We start from the raw sequence: 26,397 nt of genomic DNA, 5'->3' as shown, positions 1-26,397 counted from the left end.
AAAAATATCCAGCTGTTTTCCTTGTCTGCAACCCGACCATGCTCAGATGTCCGTGTGCTACATGTGAGGTGTGCCAGGTGGATGTTGCAGGGGTAGAACTTCTGAGACTCTTAGAAAGCTCAGGAGGGTGGGATTGTGCAACAAAAGTAAAATGATGGCTGTGTCAAATAGTACTGAATTAATGTTTACATATAATTTTTTTACCTCTACTCGATTCTTCTATTTGATGGATGCCCCACCCCTGGAAGTGTCCAAGGCCAGGTTGAACAGGTCTTGGAGTAACCTGGGAAACTAGAAGGTGTCCCTGTTCATGGCAGGAGGGTTGGAATGAGATGATCTTTCAGGTCCCTTCCAACTCAGCCATTCTATGATTCTATGGCAACAAATTCCTTATGACTGAATTTATCCACTTCAATATCAGGGTAACAAAGGATGATTAAGAAAGAGACCCATAATTGCATTTGTGCCATAGGCAGCACAGTGCCTCTGTGGAAAAGAAAATGAAGCATGTTCAGGTTCCCCAAACAAAGGGTTCTGTACCCAAATCTCTGTTGGGTGTGTAGCACAAGGCAAGCCAAGCCTCACTGCAGCTACAGTTTTACTTCCAGCAGGAAAGAAAAGACAACCTGCAAATGCCTGGTAAAGAACAACCACAGTTAGAAACAGCTAATTGCTGAACATTTCTCAGATCTAAAAATAAGCCAGAAAGGAAGACAGCAGAGAGACAAACCACACAGAGCTACTCAGAGCTCCCAGCAAAGGAACCTGCAGCAGGCATCAAACATTCCTACACGGCTACATCAGCTGGGTGGCTCTGCAGGAGGGAAAACACTGGGATCCTTTGTTCTTACAGCCTCCTTTGCCTCTTCTTTCTCCTTATTTATCATCTGAGATTTTAAATAAAAACAAGGGAGCAGGTAGCCCCAAAGCAGGAAAGGACACACAATTTTTCACCCTTATTGCTTTTGGGACATCACAGAGGGATCAATTTGAACTGTCAGGTTGAGTCAGATGTCAAGACATGGACATTTGAGAAGGGAAAGCTCCTTCCTGCTAAGGATGGCTTGGATCAGCTCTTTTCTGCCACCTTTTGTCTCCCTGCAGGGGTTATAGTGAAGGTGGGGAAAACAGGGATCTGTGCTTTGCTCAGGCAGGGTCAAACCAGTGTAAAACCCACTGAGGACCTTTCCTGGGGGACTGCTTCAGCTCTGAGTCCCACAGGTAAGTCTCAGAATCAGAAAGCTCATGACCAGTCTTTTGATAATGTCCTTTTTCCCCACTGGGCTGAGCTGACCCTGGGAAGCTCCACCCGAGCCCTGGCACAACCACAGTGGCTCAGCTCTTGTGGGAAAGCTCCACAGAAGGCTTGTGCCATTCTGGATTTCACACCCCCTGAGCACTTCCCAACTGATCCTGTGAGCAGACAGAAAAGTGCTTTGAGGACAGTTGTGGCAGGTAATGACTCTGATGGAAAAGCCAATTGGGTTGGCATTCAGGGACACGGATTCCTTGGGGAAAAATAACTGTTCCCAGGGGATAGATGTGCAAATAAACACCAGTCCCCATTTTACAATTAAACAGCCAACCTTAGAGGAGATGTTTCCCCAGAAATCCCTTTGCTGGATTATCACACCCTTGCATCAGCTGCTCTCTGTCCCAGCTCTCAGGGATCAGCAGGGATCACACCTCCTGCTGTTCATTCCAGCCCCTCAGCACATCTTTGTCTCCAGTACCCTGCCAGGGACCAGCACAGCTCCTGGGCTCTGTGGGCAGGTTGTCTTGCTCCACATGGACATGAAGGCCTGTTGTCAGCCTCTGAGGTGGGACAGAAAGGATCAGTGATGCCAATTCCTGATAGGGAAGGAGGTGGAAGAGGTATTTCCTTGAGCACCTCAACCCAGTGGTTTGATGATCGTACACTTCCCTCTCTTGTAATGTCTTAGCTTAGATAAGGGCATCTGCCCCATTGGCTTCTTCTCAGAATTGATGTGTTGGGGTGACTGATTTACTGTTCACTTCAGAAAGTAAACAGTAAATGGAGCTGTGCACAATAACCATCAATTAAACCATTCCCATCTCGAGTTTCCTCGTGCCACCCCCGTGTTTGCAGCTCCCTGCTGTCAAATCCAGCAGAACGCTGCCATACCTCTGATACCACAGAATCACAGGAGCAGAGAATGGCCAGAGTTGAAAGGGACCTTGAAGATCATCTCATTCCACCCCCTACCATGGGCAGGGACACCTTCCACCAGCTCAGGTTGCTCCAAGTCCCGTCCAACCTGGCCTTGGACACTCCCAGGGATGGGGCAGCCACAGCTTCTCTGGGCAACCTACCTCAGATGGTCACACATCTTCTTTCTACCCAGACAGATCTGATGGAAGCCTATTTTTATTTTCTATGAGCAGTCTTAAAGAACCCTCCCCCCCCATTGGTAAAGGGGTGCAGTGCAGGTGTTTAAAGAGGCAGCTCCTCTCTCCTTTGACATGAAGATGAACTTGCCCCGGTCTCTGACTCAGTGCCCTGGGCCATCACTCTGATTTCTTTGACTCCTGACAAGCAGATGCTCTAAATCTGTCAATATGAAGCACAAAAGGGTCTTATTAATGGTCCAACTCCTATGTTTGTCACGGGCAGTGCTATCAATCTTCCCTTATACATGTGCATTAGCTGGCAATTGTTTACATAGGCTGTAGCTCCCACTCTGAGCTTTATACCCCCCCTTTCATGCTGCTGCCTCATCCACAGTGGTCTTTATGTCACATATATCACATTTATATGGCTTGAGCGAGCTTGAGCCTCACTTTTCCTTGTAGGGCACCCAGCTGTAAGGTCCTTTGCTGTTTTCCATAGTATATTGGTGCTCCTTGAATTATTCACTCCCTTTCTGAGAAGCAGCATTAAGAATGTAATCTTCTGTTCATAAATCCATTGGAAGACTCTTAATAATGTAAGCCTTAGTGGAACTTCCCAGCATTGCAAAGGGAGGAGTAAGCATTTCCTTAGGGTTTCAGGTGGTTCACTTTCCTGTGACAAAATGAAATCCATTCTATAAAGAAGAAATAACACAGCTTTTGAAAGATTTCAGACATTCCCTTCTTCTTTTTCCTTGTAACAAATGATCAGCTGCCCTGGCACTACAGGAAGGTCCATAAAACTGGCAGAATACACAAAAGTCAAATTCAAGACCACTTATATTATTAAGTTAACACTACTGCACGTCCTGATCCTGATGCAAAGAGGTTTTGCTTCACTGGAGATACTCAAGAACTGTCTGGAGGCAATTCTGTGCCTTGTGCTCTGGGATGACCCTCCTGTGGTCCCTTCCCTCCCAACCCATTCTGTGATATCAGAGGCAAAACATCACCTTATAAACATCAGCTCAGGTGAAATCAGCCCCACAACCATTCCCTTAAATCTAGTCCCAAAAGTGATGATAATTTCCCACAAGTGAAGTAATTGCAGAGTTATTTGCAGGTTTGGGAGATACATGGGTTAGTCAAATAAAGCTGAGTACCCACTGAATGTCTCATGGCCTCGGTGGTGCAGCTCTTTGAACCTTCTACAACATATTTACACTGATTTGGCCTTTTTCTGGCCTCATCATCTACATAAAACCTCTCCTGTGCTTACAGAAATATCATAAATACATTTGGGCCAGAGCTGTTTGGTTTTGTTTTGTCCCACAGGATGCATCCAACTCAGGATATAATTTTCAGATAATGACTTAAACGGGAATATACGTGTTCATACCCTGCTAACACGACTTCCATAATAACATGATCCCTTTTAGGAAATTATGTATGCACAACCAGTCAATTGGGAAGTGCTGTGGAAAGCTAAAATTCAAAAAGTGACAGTTAATAACTTATCTGTCGAAGGTACCCAACTGTCCTCGGGAAAAAATAATTGTTTCAATTAAAAAAAAAAGTCAGCTTTGTTTTATTCTTCTAACAGCCGTGAAAGTATTTGTCTTTATCTTTATTATTGGCAGGCTACTATTCTTCAAATACAAACCTACCCTATCATTACTGGAATAAAGTTTATCTGTTATTCATAAGCTGCAGAGAGATGTTTTCCCTTACTGTTGTTTTTATTCCCCCCTCTCTCTGCTGTTTTTAATGGATTTCTATAGAAATCTTTCAAATAAAAATTTGTATTACTTTCTCTTGCCTCGGCACAAATATATTTCTCCCTGTATTTCTGTGCTGAAATTTATACAGTTCTATTTTTGCCCTTCCTTATCTGTACGTTAACAATAGACCGTGCCTTGCTCAGAATTGTCTCCGTCGCTCCCATTCTGGGGAAAATCTGAAAGTGTCTTTCCTGTTCTCATTACTGGGAAGAGCGGTTCCTATCTTGAAGGGGATTTTAGGGAGCTTCCCACAGCTTTAATCCAGAGTCTCTGAATCAGTGAAAGCCCCACGGGTGGTGTGTGCAAGGACCACATCAAGCCCATGACACTGCTCCAGAATCGGAGGCTCTGCTGGTGAAAGGGGCAGCTCTGCAAGTCTTTCTGGGATTAAAAGTGGAAAAGTGTCTTTATAGTTCCTGCATTTGGTTGTATTAATGCAACATACAAAAAGTTTCCTTTGGGAAGTTATTCCCAAGAGTTCTGACATTCCTCAGTGTAGTCATGGTGCTGTTGGCAACCAGATCCATGAGTGGGATGGTGGGTGACACAGAAGGTCTGAACACCACGCTGGAGGATGTCCACCCTCTCTGTGCCCCAAAGGAAGGAAGCATTTCTCACTCCTTTCCCTGGAATAACTCACGACAACCATGACTTGAGGCAAGGTCTTAGACAGGACGAAGAGGGTTTGGTTTGATAATTCTTGTCCTATGCCATTAACTCCTCAGTGCCCCAAGCTGACTTTTTTCTGGATACTTGGAATCGGATCTGGCTCACAGAGCCTGTCTCCACAGGCTTCCCTGGGAGGCAAAGCTGTCACTTGTCCCCAGATCACACAGCTGGGCTCACGGAGGATCGTGCAGAGGTGTGTTGGGATCATGGGCTGACTGGAGCTAGAGGGGCTTCATTACAAAATCATAGAATCACATGGTTTGGGTTGGAAGGGACCTTAAAGCTCATCCCATCCCACCCCCTGCCATGGGCAGGGACACCTCCCACTAGCCCAGGGTGCTCCAAGCCCCGTCCAACCTGGCCTTGGACACTTCCAGGGATGGGGCAGCCACAGCTTCTCTGGGCAACCTGTGCCAGGGCCTCCCCACCCTCCCAGGGAACAATTCCTTCCCAATATCCAATCTAAACCTAACCACCACTCTAGAAGCTTACAGTGCTTCCCTGAAAGCCAAATCCTGAAGTTTTCAGTGGAATATTTCCAACAGAAAATGCACAAGGGTGTGGGTAAGTCTGGGATACCTCTGGAAGAAGAATCCCAGCCCCACAGTTGATGAGGCAGTTGGTTGATGCTCCTTCCTTTATCCAAAGTTCATGGTGCTGTTTAGAGATCCTGCTCCTTCACAGCTGGTGCAGGGAGCTCTTGTTTAAAAAAATTCCAAACTCAGGGATGTGAGGAAGTGCTGGAGTTATCAGCACCTCCAGCCATCTTTGGTAGGACTCTGAAAGGCCCGGGGAGGGCATTATGCTGAGTGTTTATCAGGTGATGGATGATTAATAGGTCTTAGCACACAATGAATGTGTATCTCTCCTTCACATGCTAATCACATGGCATTTATAAATGTCAGCACCTTATCGTGGAGGCACACTCAGAATTCTGTGTGGCTTGAAAGGTATTTATTTTTTACCATTTTTAATGTGTGTATTATTAAGGTTGTGTCATTTGAAGCGTCCCTTGGCCAGCGACTTGGAAACACGGGGAGTTTTTATTTTGGTTTCTGAAGCAATCAAATTGCTGCATTTTCAATCTAGTCTAAAAAAATTCACTGCAGATAATGATGTTTATCTTGTGTTTCCTTAACTACTAAAACGTGGCAGTGGGTGTCACCTTGGAATTTTCATAATGACAAAAAATAATTTATAATTATTGGACTGAGAAGCTTCAGGGTTTTCCCATTCTGCTTTTTTTTTTTTTTAATGTTAAACTTCCTTGCTTCGCAAGCTAAGGCCTTAGTTTAGAGTTATAAATTATAGTTTTACCATTTGAGAATTGCATAATTTTAATGAAAAAAAAAATCCCGAATTTCATGAATTGGCCATAAAAATGTGCTTTATTGTCAAATGTGAGTAGGGAGTGTGAGCCTCAAGGAATTTTTATAAAAGTTCGAGGAGAATTTGAGTACAGAAAGTCCAATGAAAAACACGGGAAGATTCTGAACTGGGCTGCTACTTAAGCTGAGCTTTTCAAACTGTGAAAGACTTTCCCAGCTATAATGTTCCTTCCCATGCTCCTTGAGGCAGGCAGAACTGCTGTTGTCTTCCAGAGGCTTTATGGACCTGAAGAATTTGGAATTAAACTAAAGAAATTAAGATTCCTTTAGAAATCTATGCCTTCAAAGCTGTATTTTGTGCCTGGACAGTGAAGTTGTTGAAGTAACACCTGAGGGCTACTTGGTGACATCAAGTTTGTAGGTTGAGATCTTTGGTTCTCAACCATTTTGTCAGTGATAAATATCCACATTTTCAAAATACTTCCTTGAAATTGGCAATAACTGGCATATTTGGCCAAAGATTGGATCATTTTGGAGCAAACATGGTCTTAGCATTCACTGAATGTGTTATCTCTGAAAAAAGCACTGTGTTATGCTGGAAAAACACAGAGGTTTTGCTTTAGTCTCTTCCCTACTCCCAAACAGGACACGAGTCTCCAAGGCCATTTAACCACCAGCTTTCCTGGGCACTAAAATCACTCCAACCTTGTATAATGGATTTATTCTCCTACAAATCACCATGTGTGTTGTCACATGTCTCTGGAATATTTACAGATCCCATCACAAATAATTCTCAAGCAGTTGCTGATTACTCTTTTCTCACTGCACCTCCTTAAAAATTATCCATTTCAGGCATTACCCTAAAATGAAGCTCCTACAAAGTGAAGCTGGTGATGGTTAAAAAGGAAGTTTTCTCCAAAATTCCTTGTAAGCTGTGTAGCTCCCTGTGTGACTGAGTTGCAACAGCCCTGGACTTACACAACCTCTCAAAGGACTTTACAAATAGCCATCACCACGTAAAGATAGCCTTGGTATTTTAATTAAAGGTCAGACAAACCCACAGTGTAAACCTCGGCGATGGTTTGCAGCAGTCATTTAAAGCAGAGCTGCTTAACAAAGTCTTACTGCCTTAGTAAAACCGTGCCCAAACCTTGGCTGGGATTTACACAAGCTGCAGCCCGAGCAGAGGAGCCTCTGCCAAGTTCAGGCTGCGAGTTCAGCACCCATAAATCACAGCCCGCGTGTGCTTTACACCAGGTTGGAGGAGGCTGTGCTGCTTTACTCACCGCCCTGCGTTGGCACACAGGGCACTCCTCACAGGGTCTCCTCACCCCTCTGCAACCCGGGGCGGGACTTGGTGCCAGTTTTACCTCCTGTTTGGCCCTGCATCTCCATGTGACAACCTTCCCGGTGATTCCAGAGCAGTTTGTTTTCACCTAATTAACATCCCCGCGCTGAGGAGCGGAGCGATGCTCTGGCAGGAATCTCCCGGCTGTCAATCACAGCCCGGCTGCGCCGCAGCAGCTTCTGAAGGTCGCGCTGTAAGGCTTGATTCAAAGTGTCAGCTTTACTGTTACAACCGAGCTTAAAAACCCGCCAGGCAGTTTTCCTTGCCAGATTTATGAAGTATTTTAGACTATTTGTTCAAAGGAATGTGTCTGAATTTTAAACCGGAGGCTTTGATTGCTGACTCTTCTACCTTTGGCCTTATTTGTGGATTCGTTGGGGGAAAGGAAAAAAAAAAAAAAAAAAGAAAAAAGCAGGTGACCTGGTTTGCTTGTTCATTCAGGGGTGAGTTATAAGGTGTGCAGGGGAGGTGGCACGACCAAAAGGCTTTTCAAGGAAGCCATCTGTCTGCTCACACAGCTGCCCTGCCTTCACCTTTCAGATCTGATTTGCTTTCGGTTGCCACCCAGCCGAGGTGGGTGATGTTTTTTTCCCTGGATGTTGCATGCTCAGATGGGTTATGATGATGATGTATTCAATGCATGTTCCCTTTGAAAAATTCGGAAGCACTTCCAGCGTTGATTTCCCTCCAGAGTTATTACACCCCACGCAGATTGGCAGCGCCGTGCCACGGTGCCAGGATTGATGAGGTGACCTTGGAGACACAGGCACTCCCAAATTGAAAACACTTGGCGCTCAACTTTGCTTTGGATTGCTGAGCAGGCCCCACTCCTGTATAAATCAGGAGGAGATTACACAAATAATACCCAACATTTATATAACATTTCATAGCACAAGGGGACTCTTTCACACACGGCTCGAGTGCAACACTCCTGCCTTCTCCAGACTTTGATTTGCAGTTGGGTCCAACCTTAAACCTTCAGTAGGACTCAGGAAAGGCAGCACTGGCCCCTCCTGCCCTCCCCATGAGCAGTGGACTCTCTTTAGGGCCACCTTCCATCATGAAGGTTGGGCTTGATGGTCTTGGAGGTCTTACCCAACCATAATGATTCTAAGGGATTTTAAGGGATCTGAGCATTTCTGTGGGATTTTAAGAGCTGAGCATTCCCAAGGCACCAGGGCAGAGGCTGCTCAGGATTGGGCCAACTAAAGATGCTCCATTATTCCCAGCCTATGGAAATGCTCCACTGTGTTTTCACTGCTCCATGTGCTGCTGCCCAAGCCCTTGGACCCACAGAGCTGAGCCCTGCATGGGGCTGAGCTTGGAGTCTCCACCGGGGCAGCCACCCTCCTGTGCTGCTCAGGCTGCTTCCCAACCTTTTGGAGTCTTTTGGAGCCTTTTGGAGCCTTTTGAATCCTTTTGGAGTGGGGAGCTGCACTAATAAAGAGGCTCTGATAGATGGTAATGCAACATCTGAGTGAAAGAATGTCGAGGTGAACCTGTAAAGCAGCAATAAACACGAATCCAACCTGCACTAACGTTAATTGTCACTCAGTTTATATCGATGTGCAGTTTATTAAACCATAAAGCAAGGCAGCAAGCACAGAGAGCAACTCTAGAGATAATTAAACATAATAAGGGTTTCACTTAATCCCTCAAAACCCAGGGGAGGCACAGTTAAGACTGAATACCCTCTTTGCACTGGAAGGCATTTTTTTTTTGCACAAGCATTTAAGAGCATTTCCCGGGACAGAATTTCGGGACGGGGGCACAGGTAGGTCCCACTCTCACTCCTGAATACGTTTCTTTTTCTTTTCTTTGTGCCTTTACACTGCGCTGCTGATTAAGCCTAAACTCACGACTCTGAAAGCAGTTCGCGGCTCATCATTTGCATTGTGGTAGCAAGTAAAGACACTGATGAGGGATCCTGCGGAAGGTTTGGGAGCATCCCTGGGCACAGGGGTGCCAAAAGGGCTTGGAAGCGGCAGAGCTGGTCCCCAGGTGTGCTCCGCTCTCCGGCTCCTCATCTCCCTGCACGAGACACTCATTTCTCGGACGAGGAGGATCGGGAAGGGAACGAAAGCAGAAAGCGGATGCAAAGGGTTGAGCGAGCAGGCGGGTGAGGAGAGAGGCTCCTCTGGAAGAGCGAGACAATTACGGCAAATTTGGGATTAAAACCGGAGGGCAAAAAAGCCGCGAGCGGTAATTTGGGACTCCAAGGTCTGCCGTCAGCGGGACCGGGACTGGGCAAGGATGCGGGAAAGGCGGGGAGCGGGACGGGAACAGGCTCGGGGCTGCCGCGGAGGATCCCGCAGGTGCGGGAGGAGCAGCACCTGGGCTGCAGGAGCGCGGAACGGGGCAGGGCAAAGGATGCTGCCCGTGGGTCGGGGACCGCGCCGGTGCCGCGCACACCCGCGGGCGGGCACCGAGCGCTGCCCCGGGGCCCGGCGGGGCTCCGAAGGGGCATCGAAGGTGCAGCGAAAGGGCAGCGAAGGGTTAAGCGCGGCCGCGCCGCCGCCGCTCCGCCGCCCGCCCCCCGCGCACGGCGGGGCCGGGGGTGGGGTCTGCGCGGAGCCCGCCCGGCCCCCGCCGCTGCCGCTCAATGCTGCGGGAACACCGGGAGCACCGCGGGGCTGCGGGAGCTGCGGGAACACCGGGTGCGCCGCGGGGCTGCGGGAGCCGCGCCGGGCAGGGCAGGGCAGGGCAGGGCAGGGCATGTCCCCCCCGCCCGCACAGGTGAGCGCGGCTCGGCACCGGGAGCAGGGAGGGGGGCTTGGAAAGGGGAGAAAAAAATAGGAATAAATAAGGAAATTAGGAAAGGCTGCGGTTCGGGGGAAGGAGAGCGCGGCCGCGCTGCGGGAGCCGGCGGGGATGCGGGGCCGGGCGGACGCGGTGCCTGCCCCGCCGGGCTCCCCGCAGTGCCCCCGCGGCTCCTGGCCGGGCGGAGCTCTGTGCGGGGCTCTGTGCGGGGTCCGCAGAGTCGGCTCGGGGCGGGGGTCGCTGCGTTGCTCCCGGGCACGGGGAGCGGGAGCGGCGGGACCGGGAGCATCCTTCGCTCCCTCCATCCCTCCCTCCCTGCACGCGCAGGGATGCTCCCGCCAGGCTGGCACAGACGCACGCAGAACTTTTTGCTGGCTAACGCAGCTAGAGTTGAAGCTCCTTTTGCCTTCCCCAGGCTGATGCTGCTCCCGTGTCGTGAGCAACATACTGCAGCGTGTTGTTTTATTTATCCCAGACAGGAATGACTTGCTCTCTAAACTACAAATTAAAGGATGCTGCTTGCATAACAAGTGGGAATAGTTGGTATCTTACATACTAATTATCCGTCACCTTTTAGGCTCAGCAAAAGAGGTTTTGTGGGTTTTTTTGCAAGGAGGGTTCGATAAAACCGCCTGATGTCTTATAGCCACGTATTCATTTCCACTCGCTGGATTAATGTGGGCAAAGGATTAAGAGCTAGCACGTTGATGAGGCACCCGGAGGTGCAGGGAAGCAGGGGAACGTTCGGCTGGGGAGAGAAGTCAGTTTTTGTGTTTGTGCTGGCGCATCCTCCCGTTTCCATGGCTCAGTTCAGGACCTGCATCCCAGCCGATAAATCACTGAGGTGAGAGCAGGGACTGGTGCAAGGCTCCGGTTCTAACGCTCGTGCTGCTCCAAAGGTCCTTCCCGACACGGTGTCTAGCACAGTGGGCAGAGCTGCCCTCCCACCCGCCGTGGGGCTGGGGGTGCTGTGACACATCCCAGTGGCATCGTGGCTGTGGGAGCCCCTTCCCCAGTCCCTCTGGCTCCCTGCAGCAGCTCCAGCCCGGCTGTGCAGGTGATGCTCCAGCCGCACCGTGGCCGGTACCGATCGTGGGCAGCGGGGTGGGGGGGGGCTGCACTTGGGTCCAGACAGGTAGTCCCTCCAGAAACCTTTTCTGCTGCTTTCCTGGCCAGGACACTGGTTTTTATTCTTTTCTGGACCCGAGGAGCTGCATTTTTACCCCGCGTTTGTAAGTCCCTGAAAACTGCTTAAATGGCTCTCGAATAATCCTTCAAAGTCACCTCCCCTCTTTAATCTAATACAAAAAGGACTTACTTTACATGGCTAATCCCTCTTTTACTTGCTGTACAGCCTCATTTAGAGGTGTGCACACTGCTAATTTTCCCAAAGCAGGCTGCTCTAGACAATGGCTTCCACTGGTGTGCAGCAACCTCTCCCTCCTGTGCTGAACTCTGGGCAGAGCTGAATCCCTCTGACAAGATTTTACTTCATTTCAGGAAGGGTCAAGTGAACTAACCCTTCTCAGGAAGCCACACCAGACACTGTTCAGTGTGTATTTGTAAATACCACTTCTTGGAAGGCTCCCAGGGTCTCCTGCCCCAGGTGCCCATAGCCTGGAGGCAGCACTTGTGTGGTGAGGGCTGCAGGGAGCCAGGGTGTGCCCGCAGGTAGCTGGAGTTGAATGATCCTGGCTAAACTCTGGGGAGCTGGAAGTTCTCCCATCCATAGCTTCTGCAGTGAGTTGAGCTCTCTGTAGCCCATCCAGTGCTCCCAGAATTTTCAGCCCGTGCTGTTGTGCGCGGTGACAGGACGTGTGTTGGGAATGTGACTGACAGCAGGAGAGCAGCTCACCTTTGCGAGCAGCCTCGTGGCAAACCTGATGGGATGATGCAACCCTTCAAACCCTGACTTTCCATGGGGTAACAGTGGTGTCTGGAGCTCCTCAGCCTCTCACCTGAGCTCACCAGGGGTGTCCGAGGAGGGCAAGTGTGTCTTTGGTGTGGTGGGAGGACACGAGTGGTGATGTGTCCTGTTCCCTGAGCCACAGGACACCTTTGGCTGTGGTGTGGCACAAGCCCTCTGGGGTGGGTGGTCTCTGAGACCGCAGCCACCCTTCCCTGGGGTGACCTGAGTTGTATTTCCAGTGTTAATCCCTCCAGGGTTTGATTCCTGCTTGCTGATTTTCAGCCCTTGGCTGAGGAGCGTTGTTGGAGAGGGAGGAACAGCAGCACTGGCAGCACCAAACAACTGGTGAGAGAGCCCTCCTTGGTTCCCAAGCTTGCACCTCCTCATGTAGGGAAAGTGTTTCTTGTTGCTATCCAAGTCTTTTTTTATTTGGATTACCATTTCTTTGATTTCAAATTCACTCCTGTGTTACCCCATCAGGGACATCCAGAAAGCAGGGCTGAGCTCATGAAAAATTTCTACCACAGATGCAAAACTTCAGAATAATTTTGTAGCTATTCTGGTGCCATGTGATTTATTTCCCTTGGGTTAAGGAGTTGGCTTTGTCTGACAGTTCTGTGTAGTTAGCTGAATTTAAAACAATATTTAAAAATCAGAGGTAAAGACAAGGCAGAGTGAAGGAAGGATATTAACCATGAGATAACTAAATTGCCTTTTTATTTGCTCTCGTGGTCTTTCTGAGTTGTATTTGCTGGGACATGATGGAGGTGGCTGATCCCTGGCCCTGGAGCTGTGCAGGCCCTGCCAGGGAAGATGCTATTCCTTAAAAATACTCTGCTGGGTTTGAAAGTCCATAAATCATCCCAGGTCTATTTTTAGGTCTGTTAGATTAGAGCAAGTCTGGGGTTTCTTCCCACTGTGGCCTGAAATGACCCCATAACACCCCTGTAACAGCAGTTCACACACTCCTTTTGATGCTGCTGCTACCCTGGTGTTCAGCCCCGTGGTTACACAGAGGATGAGCCTCCCTTTGAAGAGGATTTGGTGCAACAGTTGGGAATTTTCCTTCCCATGCAGCAACTGGGAGTCTGCAGCTTGGTGTGTGAGTGATGTGCAGCCCCTGACAGGAAGGTAATCACAAACACAGCAAAGTGCCATGAATCACCCCAAACCCACAAATGTCAGCTCCCAGGCTCTCCCAGGCGTGCTGCCAAGATTTAAACTTGCACACATCTTCCCTGTTATCTGCTGCAGTGGTTACTCAGGTATAAATAGGAATATCAGGACAGTAGTGATTCATTCTTTTTATTATTAGCAAGGCAAATGTATGATGATGACACCCAACTGATTTAGTGTTTCACACCATTGCACAACTATTCCCTGTCTCCTCCCATCATCCACCAGAACTGGGGATGCTAAAACAGAAGCTCTTGTGTCAAATCTGCTTGTAATCTAAATACAAATGAGGTTCACATTCATTATGAACCGAGAGGAGTATTTTATACACTGAACAGGGTGTTGTATTTGGGAAATAACTTCATTCTTTGCCATTCCCTAGATACAATCATTTTATCTTAATCTGCAGGATAAAAAAATCTGCTTCAACATGACACCAAGAAAGAGAAAGATTTGTTGGGGTGTTTTTAATTGCTGGGTTAAATCAATGAAAATCAAGCCCTCAGAACAACGAGGTCAAAGTATTTGGAAAACAATCCAGTGAGTGTCACATGCAGAATTCAGCTTTAGGGAGGCAGAGCACAAGGAGCAGGTTTTGCCTCCGTCCTGCAAAGGAAATTGGGATTTTTGCTTAGGTACATAATTACAGCATAGATGTACCAGCATGTGGCCTCCAGTGAGGGAAGTGATACACTCACTGCATTATTCCAAAAAAATGTTTGTTTTTTTTTTAATTGACTTAAAGAACTCAAGGTTTCAAAAATGAGGTTCTACCACATTTGTTTCTTCTATTAATTCTTCCCTAAGCTCCCAGTTGATCAGCAGTTGATACTCTATCACTTCAAGGTTTTGCTGGAGGTGTCTCAGATGTGGCCAAACATCTTTTAATGAGTAAAAATTTGGATATATCCAGTCCCAAGCTCTCCTGAGATATATTTACTACACATTAGAAGTGCCAGGATGGTACTTCAGCACCCTTCCTCCTCTTTGGTTTTCCAGTGGTTTCAGTGAGACTCAGTGGACACAACTGTTATTAACCCCCACATTTGGGCTTTCCCCATCCGTGTTTGCTGAGCCAAGATGTGGTTGAAAGACACAACTTTTAGGCTTGGCTTCCTCCAGATTTTCAGGAGACAAGTTAATCCTGAGCTGCTTTTAACTCCAGACTGATTTACTTTTCCAGCAGTTCTATCAGTGTAAGAACTTTGTCAGACAAAATCTGTGTTTATACTTCATTTATATAAATCTTTAGCCCAGGAGGATCTGTGATGTTTAAACCCAATCTGCATAAAGCTTAGCAGGTCACTTTAGTCAAATGGAAGACTAAGAAAGGGAACAAATAGCAAAACTAGGGTTTGTATTGGTAAAACCTGTATTATGGATGGTCATTTAATCTGAATAGTGCTGACTAGCAATAACCTACCTGTTTTTTTTTAACCCATCTGTATGTGCAGGGTTTATTCAACTCCTTATTTGAGAATACTTACAAACAGCATTACAGTCAAACAATTAAACACATCTCCACCTCTGTGCTTCCAGTGATAGGAGTGTGAAAACCCACTTGGCCATGTGGGAGAGCCCCCAGGATGCTGAGGCTGGGCAGGGCACAGGGCTTTCCCTGCTCTGGGGTTAGTGGTTCTCATCTCTCATTTTCCCATCTTTCCAGCTAGAGCTATAAAACCTTGAGCAGAGATCTTTCTCCAGCTTGATCTACAGCCATGGTTTGGGTGATTTCCCCTTTCCTGGGCTCTGCTAATGAACAATCAGTAGAAAAACTGAATTCTGCTCAAACCCCTCTGCTGCTCTTGTAAAAGGGAGTCAAAACTCTGTCTCTTCTTGTCATGAATGAACAGATGAATCTTCTTGGTCTCAGTCTCCCAGTCTTTTGGAAAAAAAAAAAATTAAAAAATAAATAAAACTGAGCAGCACTCAAGTCCCAGCTTTATAAAAAGAGTTACTTAGCATAAGAGCAGAACATTTGCCTAAGAGGGTTTTAGTCCACGAATGACTTTTCATATTTAATTGAGCTGTATTGTTCAATTAGGGAGATGTATAATGCCCTCTGTTGTGCATGTATAGCTGGAAGCTGAAATGAATGAAATATGAAGTACAGCAGAAGAGTGATTTCCAACAGCAGCAGCTCTTAGCCACGGAACGGGATTTCAATCCGGGCCTTGATGTGTGGGAGTAAATAGGGATTGTGTAAACACAGCAGATCGTTACCTTTGACTTGCAAATTAGGCTGAATTACAATATTTCTTCTTATTCTGGTCAGAATTCAGGAACTTTCTTTTGTTCTAAGTCCTATTTCTGAATTGTTCTAAATCCAACTCCCGAATTAACTGTCAAGGGTATTTCAGTGTGTTGTGCTTTTCCAGGAAGAGGTTGTTTGGGCTTCCAAGTCCCTCCTGTTTCCCAAACTCGGGTGTGTTGCTGAGCACCTCGGCAGTGACAGGCACAGGCACGAGTGACACCGGTCCCACAGGGTGGCAGCACTCAGCCCACAGCGCTGCTCCGGACTGCATCCCGGGAGCATCCCTGCCTCCGGAGCATCCCTGCCTCCGGAGCATCCCTCCTATCCGGAGCATCCCATAGCCAGGAGCACCCATGGCCAGCCCCAGAGTGCTGGGAGCACCCTGTTCTGTGAGCTGGGACAGAGCCAGGGCCAGCTTGCAGGTTTTGGGCTGGATTTTGTTCCCATAACCCCAGTCACGATTTCGACAGTAGGATTTTCTCAGCATTCCTAATTTTGAGGGATCGCCACAAAAATGCCTCAATTTTCTCCCTGGCACATTCCTTTCTTTGGTGTCAGGATTCTCTGTTGCCCCCCACAAAGCTGTCCTTCTGCTCAGTGTACCCCTCATTTCACCTCTGCTTTTCCACCCAGAGTTATCCATCCTTCCTTGCACCCTGGATGCAGCAGGTCCTCCCACATTTTGGCTGACAGGGACAGTTTTTGTGGCTGTTGGATCAAGCACAGTCTGACTGGCTGATAAAAAGCAGCAATTATTCATGAGGAATGACTTTAAACTTTGGAGGGATCCATGTCCAGGAGCAGTGAGGGCACAGCTTGGGCAGGGAAGTTTTCCTGGCATAAGGGGTCACTTGTGTGTGTGCTGTTCTCCTCCTTGGTGACACACAGGAAGGTTTTCTGGGACTGTATATGTTAAGGATAACCTGGTGTTGGTCCAGTCCCTAAATCCATGTGGCAGAAGAGATCTGAGTTCTCATGGGCATCAAGGTGTGCTGCAGTGGGCAGGGATAAGGGCTGTGGGCAGGAAGGATGGAAGGCACTGAGCATCCTTCCCTCTCTGCCCTCATGAGACCCCATCTGGAGCACCATGTCCAGCTCTGGGGTCCTCAGCACAGGAAAAACATGGATCTGTTGGAGAGAGTCCAGAGGAGGCCCCGGAGCTGCTCCCAGGGCTGGAGCCCCTCTGCTCTGGAGCCAGGCTGGGAGAGCTGGGGGGGTTCCCCTGGAGAAGAGAAGGCTCCAGGGAGAGCTGAGAGCCCCTTGCAGGGCCTAAAGGGGCTCCAGGAGAGCTGGAGAGGGACTGGGGACAAGGCATGGAGGGACAGGACAGGAGGAATGGCTTCCCACTGCCAGAGGGCAGGGTTAGATGGGATATTGGGAAGGAATTCTTGGCTGTGAGGGTGGGGAGGCCCTGGCACAGGTTGCCCAGAGAAGCTGTGGCTGCTCCATCCCTGGAAGTGTCCAAGGCCAGGCTGGATGGGGCTTGGAGCAACCTGGGCTGGTGGAAGATGTCCCTGCCCACGACAGGACAGGGGGTGGAACTAGAAGATCCCTTCCAACCCAAGCCATTCTGGGATTCTCTGATGATCTCTGATGCCACAGCAACATTTTCATATTGTTAACAGGGAATATTTAAATGACCATAACACATATTTTACCAAGGAGGCAGAGATGGGAAGAGCAGACATGGAGCAACACCAAGGGTTGAGTCTCTCCTAGGGAGGACCAGAAATGTCTTGGTTTGAGCCAAAGAATTCCTTGGTGAATTCAGTGTTTAATGGATCTCTTCTAATTGCAGATTTAGGGGAAAAAACACTAGTGAAATACATCTGGGAAGGAAGAGCACAGGACAAGGACTGACTCAATATATTCTCTAGTCAAGTGGAAAAAAGGAAGCCTCGTCTGAGAAAGCTGGAAAGGTCAAACTAATTTGTACTTGTGTGATAATGGGTTATACCTCCATTGTTTATGAAGCCTGCAAAATCTTCCTGCTGCAAACCACTGTGATCTATCTGATGGTGATCTGGAGAAATTAAAAATGAGGTAGCACTTGTTCCACCCTCTTCGTGCCTTGATGTGCTTTGGTCGAGGATTGCTTTGAAAAGTTGTGTGTTCTTTATAAATGAGTGGAGGTGAAATTTGCTCTCCTGACTGCAGTGTGCTGGGGCTGAAGGAAAGAGGTCTTTTTAAACGAAAAGATTAATAGTGAGGTTGGTAAGAGTAAGACTGAAAACCTGCCTGTGTCTTGCTGTTTAAGCATTCTGACTGTGTGCCCCTGTTTCTTTATTTTGCTGCAGCCTCTTCTGTTTATTTACAAGGGTAAGTGGGAATTCTATATGCATGTCCAGCTACTGCTATTAAAGCAGGAATTGGGAAGCTCCTGATGCCCCTCCCTGCCTTCTGCTGCCTCACTTATCCAGGTGGATTTGCAGCTCCTTTAGTAGCCACTGGAAGTTGTGGGTGAATTTTCCTGGGATTCTGGAGTGACAGTGTTACCAAACTGCATCATTTTCCACGGATCAATAGGGAACTGTATGTGGAGTCCCTCCTGCCTCGTGTACAGCAAGAAGTGTGGGCTCCAGAGGAATTCATTTGCCAGGCTTATCGCCGAGACATTTAATATCTGCAATGATTTAGTATATCAAATTCTGGAGTTTGGGGCTGAATGTAGCTGCATTCGTCATTGTTGCAGAACCTTGACAGTGAACAAAAGGTGCTGCAGGGAACTATAACTCACACAGCAAATTAATGGGTTCCCAGCTTCGCTTGCTCAGCTAAATGGAGTGTGGGAATGGGGTGGTCTCAGAGGCTCAGGGCTTCCCACAAGTGGGGGTTAGGAAGGGGCATGTCCTTCATCCCCAGAGGGGATGATGAAAGTGTAGCCAGCTGGCTGGGACTGGGGTTTGCACTCTTGGTACTTCACTAAGAATGGTTTGAAAGGGAGAATAAAAACCCTTCAGCCTGTTGGTGTTATGGGAGCGTAATGCCATTGTTTTAGCAGATTTTTTTTTTTAGTGGAGGTCCATAAAAAAACAGAGATTTGATTAAAAAGGTTTCATATCCTCTAAATTCTATCTCACACTGTGACAGAAAACTGAAAGCTGTGAGCATGGTATGTCCAGTAACATTTACAGGTCATGTAACCACACTTAAAATATTTGCCACTGGAAAGGAGTGAGGAGATATTTGATCACCTCCAAATTAACAGGCTGCCCAGGGCAGTGGTAGAATAACCATCCCTGGAGGGATTTAAAAGGCATGTAGATGTGGCATTTGAGGACATATTTCAGCGGTGGCCTTGGCTGTGCTGGGTTAACAGTTGGACTCGATGATCTTAGGGGGCTTTTCCAGCCACAATGATTCCATGATGGGTCCTCCCATCTGGTCTGGGCTGACAGAGCACTTTGTCCATACACTGCTCTGAAACCCATGCAGGCTGTTTAAAACCAGAAATCTCTCTTGGATCCTCAGAAATATTCCTATTTTAGAGCAGTGACCATAGGAGGGCTGCAGCCCCACATCTTCCTGGCCATGATTTTGCTCCTGCCCTTTTTTCTGGTTCTGCTTCCTTTACTGACAGATGATCCCAGTTCCTGTGAAGGTTCCAGTCCTCTTTCAGTTGCCAAATTATTTGGCATGTTGGTAGGCAGGGCATAGCTGAGATGAGAAGAGATGATGCCCTAAGCGGACAGACTGTCTGGTGTGTGTCTTTTAGGATTTTTAGAAGGGTCACCTTGTTTTCAACCAGCAGCAGCTCCTGGAACTTGGATTTAAACTGGAGTTGTTGAGCACTTCATCTTGGAGAGCTGGTTGTACATTTGGTAATTGGCTTAATCACCCCCAAGGGCATGGAAGTTAAACCTGCAACAATAGCTGGAGGGGGATGGATGGTGCTGCAAAGCTGCACCAAGAGGGCCTCAGAAAATGTGCAGGATTGGGTAACTGCTAAATAGTGTCACTGCGTGGTTTTGGCCACGTCAGGCAGTTTTGTGAGCTCTGAACTTGCACTTCTGAAGTTTAGGAAGACTCTGCAGATCTTGGCAGATGACTCAGCTGCCCAGAGCACCTTTGCAGGTAGGGAGCAGTTTGGTTCAGCTACATTTGCTCTTTGGGGGGAAAAACCACCCCAAAGCAGGTCATCTGCTCTCACTACATCTGCTCTCACTACTAAACCTGCTCTCACTACAGGTTTAGGTATGAACTGGAGATTCTTCTGCAGAAAACAGAACAACATATATTTTGTTTAAAAGCAACATGTGCTCTAGAACATGAATGTTTGAAGCTGTCTGATTTCAGGCACCAAAATGGTCACGTCCCAAAGTGTTCTGAGTGCTTTCGGGTCCCCTGATGGCACAGAGTTGTGCTTAACAGCATGGATCAGGTGTGTTTGGTTTTTATGTTCAGCTGGGTGGGTTGGTTTGTTGGTGAAGGTTTGTTTTGTTTTTGTTTTTTTTTGTTTGGTTTCAATCTTGATTTTTTCCTTTGAAGAACAAATTTCAAGGTCAGTCAGTGTTCTTCCAGTGCAAAGTCTGCCTGTCCATGGTTGTACCTTCTCACTCTCTTTTCCATTTCAACCTTCTGGACCACTGAAGTTAGAAACTTGGCAACATGTGGCAAAAGATGCCAATAATAGCTGAGTAGTACCTTGCCCTGGTTTGTTCAGTCCTCCCTAAGTGGGAGCTTGGAGTTGGGGCTGAATAACCCACTGTTGGTCCCCTCGGTCCTTCCAGCAGATGAAGTGATCCATCCCAGCTCCTGTGCAAACACTGGATGGAGGAGCCCACTCTGCAGTTGCCACCATACAGGGGCAGGAGTGCTGTGTTTGTGTTGCTGTTTATTTAATTGCTTTAGATTTGCTTCTCTGTCCCTGCCCAGCGGTGCCTGTGCCTCTGCCTCCTCCAGAGCTGCCCGTGCTGAGCAGGAGCCAAGGAGATGGAAGGAGCTCCAAGAAACAGGGACAGCTGCAGGGCTTTGTCACCTTTGCTTTGGGAGAGGGAAGGCATGGAATGGTGGGGCGTGAAACAACAGCTTCAAAAGGCCAGGAAAAAAAAAATCTTCCCTTTGATTCTCCCTTTCTCCTCTCCTCAGGCTCCGCTGTCATTTTCTGCTCGGGTGGCTCCGCTCACACGGTGGCTCCAGCAATGTCACTCCTGCAATTAGCAGGGAGAAGGATGCTCCAGAGGAGACTGAGGTGTGGGGGCTTCTCTGTCAGCACAACCTAAGGAAGACTTGCCAAAAGAATCAGTGGATTTTTTTGTGGGTCTGCTGCCAGGGAGTCTCTCCTGCTTCAGCAGTGGAGGGGTTGGCAGTGGGCAGCTGGACTGTCCCATTCGAACACAAGTGCTGTGAGGAGAGGCTGAGGGAGCTGGGGCTGTTCAGCCTGGAGAAGAGGAGGCTCAGGAGAGACCTCCTCACTCTCTACAACTCCCTGACAGGAGGGTGGAGCCAGCTGGAGGTTGGTCTCTTTTCCCAGGCAGGCTGGGTCTTCAGCTGTGCCAGGGGAGGTTTAGGTTGGATATTAGAATTTCTTTCCAGAGAGGGTGCTCAGCCATTGGAATGGGCTGCCCAGGGAAGGGGTGGATTCTCCATCCCTGGAGGTTTTTAAGAGACTGGATGTGGCATCAGTGCCATGGGCTGGGAACTGCAGCAGTAGTGGATCAAGGGTTGCACTTGGTGATCTCAGAGGTCCCTTCCAGCCCAGCTGATTCTATGGTTCTATGATTCTATGATTCCTCCTCCATCCCCAGGGACCTTCCTCCTGGCCACTGAGCTGGTGCAGAGGGAAGAGGTTTAACATTTAACACAGGTGCCTTTGCTATGGTCCAGGAGGAAGATTCCTCAAATCCTCTTTTAAAAGCACTTCATTGGCACTGGAGTGGTCTCCAAACAAACACCAGCCCTGCAACCAAACCCTCAGCTGTTACACTCCCATCTTTTTCCTTTTTGTTAATTTGTCAGGAAGCTCTGAGATTCGTGGTGTAAATATGCAGGTGTGTGGACCAGGCAATGCTTCCAATCATTCCCAGTTTATCCTGAGACAGCAAGACTGCTCTGATTGCCTGTTTGCTATCAGCACACACGGTATCTCAGAGCCATTTTATTATTATGATTATTATTGTATTTTAGAGCCATTACCTAAAATATGGAACTACTGCCCCTAGAAAAGTGGATTATCCTTTCCTAGATGGCTAATTTTATTTCCCTCAAGAAAATTTGATTCATATTTCTGAAACATTGCCACTAAACAGCTTTCTAAGCAGAGTTGCAGTGCAAGACCAAATTAAATTCGTGTAGGGAGAAGGGAAATATTGTTGTTGCAAGTGTCCAAAGGGGTTGGAATGAAAATAATCTTATAGATCAAACTTAAATTGAGTTCAGATATTACAGAGATAGCTCAGCTACCTGGAAAATCCCATCTGTCAAAAATAAACTTCAGGGTCACATTTTCAAATGGCATTTCCAGTCCTGGCCCATCCAGCTTCTCTCTCTGGCAGCCCTGGAATATGAGCCCCGTGGTGTCACAGACCTTGCAGAGTAATTTGGGCTGTGTGAATCTGCTCAATAAAAACAAAAAAAAAAAAAAAAAAAAAGAAGGTGGGGGAAATGCTCTTTGAGGATTTCTAAAACTCCTCAGAAACTGCAGCAGCCTGAAATGGCAGATACTGTCTGTCTTAGTGACTTTTGCATAAGGCTCTGAAAATTTAGTCCAGACTGTGATGAAGCCCAAAATCTCCAGGAGAAAATACTATGTGAGGTTCTGCAGTTTGAATCAAACTGGAGAACTTGTTTGACCCTTTTTACTGGAGTGTCTGAATAGACCTGCAATTTCAGGTCTTTAATTATCCTCATGGAATTCTCCTGAGCTGGCTGTGAGCTGTTTTATTAGAGCTGAAGAACTGAGATGCACGTGCCAAGATGGTCAGAGACACAGAGGTGTTTAAGCACTTGAATTTCTACTAAGCTTTACCCAAATTATTTTTGAATTTTAGGGTAGGGAGCTATTGAAAAAAATAAATTTATGACAGAGGACAAATTTTAACACTGACTTCTTTTCCTACCCCCCCATGGATTGCATCATCATAGCTGTTTTATGCTTAAAACAGATTTAATTATTTTTGCACCTGTGGTTTTGCTTTAGATCAGTCTTTGCCAACTCCTGGGATTCAGGGTCTCACTGAATACTTGCTTTAAAACTACCAATATCTGGGACTGAAAGTATATTTTTTAAAATGCAATCAAATATGATTTAGCTGTCTAAAACATTATGAATAAACCTAAGCATTCACAGAGAAATACCTGACAATATCTCTACTAACTAATGTCATCCATTAGCACTGTGTAAAATATAAAATATCAGGCAATATTTAAATCCAACTGCAGTGAATCCTCTACAACTTTACTGACAGAATCTAAATTTAGCAACTAATTAAATTCCATGGAACAGAAGAATGCATTTCTCCCCTGCAATCCACTTCTTGTGAGGACAAAGATTTGGTGTAATAGCTCTAATTCTATTTTTATATCACCGAGGATACTTTTTACATCTATAATTATATACCTGTGTTTTTTTGAATTCCTACATCTGTATTTCAGCAGCTCTGCTGCCAAGGTCCCAGGTGATGGAGCTGGATGTGAGCCAGGGCTGAGGTCTGGCTGAGCCACCCTGAGGTCTAACCCATGGCCATGAGGTTGGGGGACACCACCACCCCTCCCTCAGCATTCATCTCAGAGCATTCCTTTTTTTTTTTTTGCCTGCAAAAAAATCAAGACCAAAAAAAAAAAAGGGCATGGAGTGACAGGACAAGGGGAATGGGAAGTTATCCCACTTCTGGCCCCCAGTGTCCAGCTCTGATCCCTCTGGAAGGTGGGTGCTGATGGGGGTGGTTGAACTCAGGGCACCACCACAGTAGAAAGGAGCATTCCCTGATTATCCAGGTCTGGATTCATCCTGGCTGTGTGCTCAGAGCATCCTTCATCCTCAACCAAAATGACTCTTTTCACTCTAAAAGCCAATTCATGCATTTTCTTTTCCAGCCACTTCCCTCTGTCCCAGCCTCTGGCTGTGGAAGACTCTGGCTCTAAGACTGGGATGAAATTGTGTACGCAGGATCAGGGCCAAACTCTTTAAATAATTGATGGGCTGCTTTATTTCTTTAGCCTGCTAAAGTAAACTGAGGTTCAGGTGAGCATGAGCTGACTTAGGTGTTTAGTTGAGGAAAAAAAAAAGCCCTTTGAATTCCACTGATTTCCCACAGGATTAACTCAGGACTAGAAAAAATAAATTCAGAATGGTTTAGGTCGGAAGGGACCTTAAACATCATCTCATTCCACCCCCTGCCATGGGCAGGGACATCTTCCACCAGCCCAGGTTGCTCCAACCTGGCCTTGGACACTTCCAGGGATGGGGCAGCCACAGCTTCTCTGGGCAACCTGTGCCAGGGCCTCACCTCCCTCACAGCCAAGAATTCCTTCCCAATATCCCATCTAACCCTGCTCTCTGGCAGTGGGAAGCCATTCCCCCTGTCCTGCCACTCCTTGCCCTTTTTTATTTTCTGGATTCTTTTGTAGGCCAAAAAAAGGGGAATCCTCTTAAATCAAACATATAATCTGAAAAGGAGAACTAAAGTTGGCTATTTGTGAGCTAAAGTTGGCCAAGTATCCCAAGGCTGTTTTGACTTCTGGGTAATTTTTGTAAATCTTTACAAATAAGTAATCCAACTGAAATAGATGCATTTCCCACAACACCTGCCAGGGTGTGTGAGACAATGTAAAAGTCAAAGAACCGAAGGTGCTGACCCAAATATTGTGTAAGTTGAGAAGAAAAGGCAAACAGAGGCCAAAAAAGTAAACAGCAGGAGGAGAAGCAGATAATGAGCATCCATGGTTTGATTGCTTAATGGTCCTGTGGTCTTGGAGCTGGTTTGTAGGAAGGATGTCATTTGGACAGGCAGGATATGGAGGGAAGGAGAATTAGTTGGTTGCAAAACAAGCAGGAAATGTGTGTCCGTTTTGGATGGCTCCTCATATTCCACTGCTGCAAATGGCTCCATCTATTAGCTGAAAATAGAAGCGTGGCAGACAGAGCACAGTTAGGCTGGGCTTTACAGGGAGGAGGCTGCATTAGAGGCAGGCATGAGCAGTAGTTCAGAGAAGTGTTGCTTTCTGCAAACTTTCCTTTAAACAGTTTCTTTCCCGGGTGGAAAATGTCAGTGAAACAGGACACTCCCGAGAATTCATCTAGGAGACTGTTTATTTTTGCTAATGATACAAGAGATCAAATTATTAAATAGTCTCCAAGCTACATTGAATGAGGTGGTCAGAGCAGAAAATGTGCTTTGATCCAAAATACTTTTGTTTTTTCTCCCTCTGTGTTTTATAATCCTCTGGCTCTTCAGGCCATATTACATATCTGAACACTTTCTTATCCTTTTCTGAATCTGAACATGTTCAGAAATCATAAAACTGTCTTTGAGGTGACTGTGATGGCTTTGGGAAGGCACTGAAGTGCTGGTAGGATGAGTGGGCTGGATTTGTGAGGCAGGAGAGTATTCCCAGCTCCCAAACATGGGAGCACAGACCCTCGCAATCCTCAGTCAGAGCTGAGTTTCATAAAGCCTCAACAACCTCCCACACGTTACCAATGCTGCAAACACAAATACAAAAGCACTGTGAGGGTTTTTTTTAGGACCAATATTCCGAGCTGGAGATGAATTCCTGCTGTTGTCACCTCATTCATTATCCTTCCCATGCAGGGAAAGGCGACTAGGCCTTCGGTGCTGCCAAGGTCCCCTGGTCGTTCATCTCCTCAGCCACTGTGGCTCAGCCCTTCAGTGCTGAACCTCGGCACTCTGTATTCCAGGGGTTGGATTTGATCCATCCATCAGCTGTCACGAACTTGTCAGGGACCCTGGACACTTCCAGATGCGTTTTCTGGGCACGTCCTGCCAGAGGAGAGGAATATTAAGCAGGGAGGGCTGGGCAAATCACACTCTTGCTCAGTTTTCGCTGTACTTCATCTTCAGATTACCATTTTTCCCTAAAAGAGAAGCTGAGACTTTGTAATGGATAATTTTGGATTTGCGAGGAGTTTGTGAGTTTATTTCTATGGATTGACAAACACTCATGTTTCACACTGTTTTGAAAAAGCACGTTGGGGGAAATTCTGTCCATTATCCAAATAAAAAGGAAGGTAAAACTTTGCCCATTGTGTGTATTGAGCTGAACTTGATGGTGAAGCTCAGAGAGAGGTTTCCATGGTGCACACAGAGAAATCAAACTGGAAAACTGTTTTCCTTTCTGCACTTGCTTCTGTTGTTTTTAATGGTCACCGTTCTGCACATTTAACAATCATTCTCCACACCTTCCAGCTTGTGAATGCATTTACATATTTTAAATCAACATTAGCAGGGAAGAATCTGTGTTTTGCCCAGGGCTGCTTATGATTTTTTATTTTTTAATGCTGAAATGTAGGTTGTCCTCCAGTGGGATCTGTCAGATGGTCTGTTCTAGCAGACAGCTTTGCTTATTTGATAACTTTGTGTATTGATTCCTTACATCACCTGCTTCTTACTTACTTATTATATTTCACTTCTGTTCCTTCTTCTATTGTCAAAGTACAAAATGAAAACCTGGTAGCAGTTTCTTGCTTTATTCATTTTCTTTTTCCCAGTTGGAGCCTCATGGATTATATTCCCTGGCTGTTCACCGAGCGCTTTTTCTCTGTCTTTTTGCTTGAACGGGAAGATTCTGCCTTGGAAACAGCAAACTTTTAGTACAGATTTTATTAATAATATAATAATATAGGGCCATGCTTGCAGCTA

General features: G+C 46.9%; 1 protein-coding gene across 1 annotated transcript in view; it reads left to right on the top strand.

The window, feature by feature from the left end:
* The first annotated feature begins 10,160 nt into the window (after positions 1 to 10,160).
* The window catches only part of LOC127471583 (contactin-4), a 283,238-nt gene continuing 267,001 nt past the window's right edge, over positions 10,161 to 26,397 (top strand). Inside the window, exon 1 of the mRNA XM_051788645.1 lies at positions 10,161 to 10,214. The gene's annotated coding sequence lies outside the window, so the exon portion shown is untranslated. The remainder of the gene's footprint in view (positions 10,215 to 26,397) is intronic.

The sequence above is a fragment of the Manacus candei genome, unplaced genomic scaffold, assembly GCF_025592945.1.
Source record: "Manacus candei isolate 608988 ecotype Guabito, Panama unplaced genomic scaffold, ASM2559294v1 h1tg000025l, whole genome shotgun sequence".
NCBI classification, from domain to species: domain Eukaryota; kingdom Metazoa; phylum Chordata; class Aves; order Passeriformes; family Pipridae; genus Manacus; species Manacus candei.
This window is presented reverse-complemented; position numbering and strand designations above follow the sequence as displayed.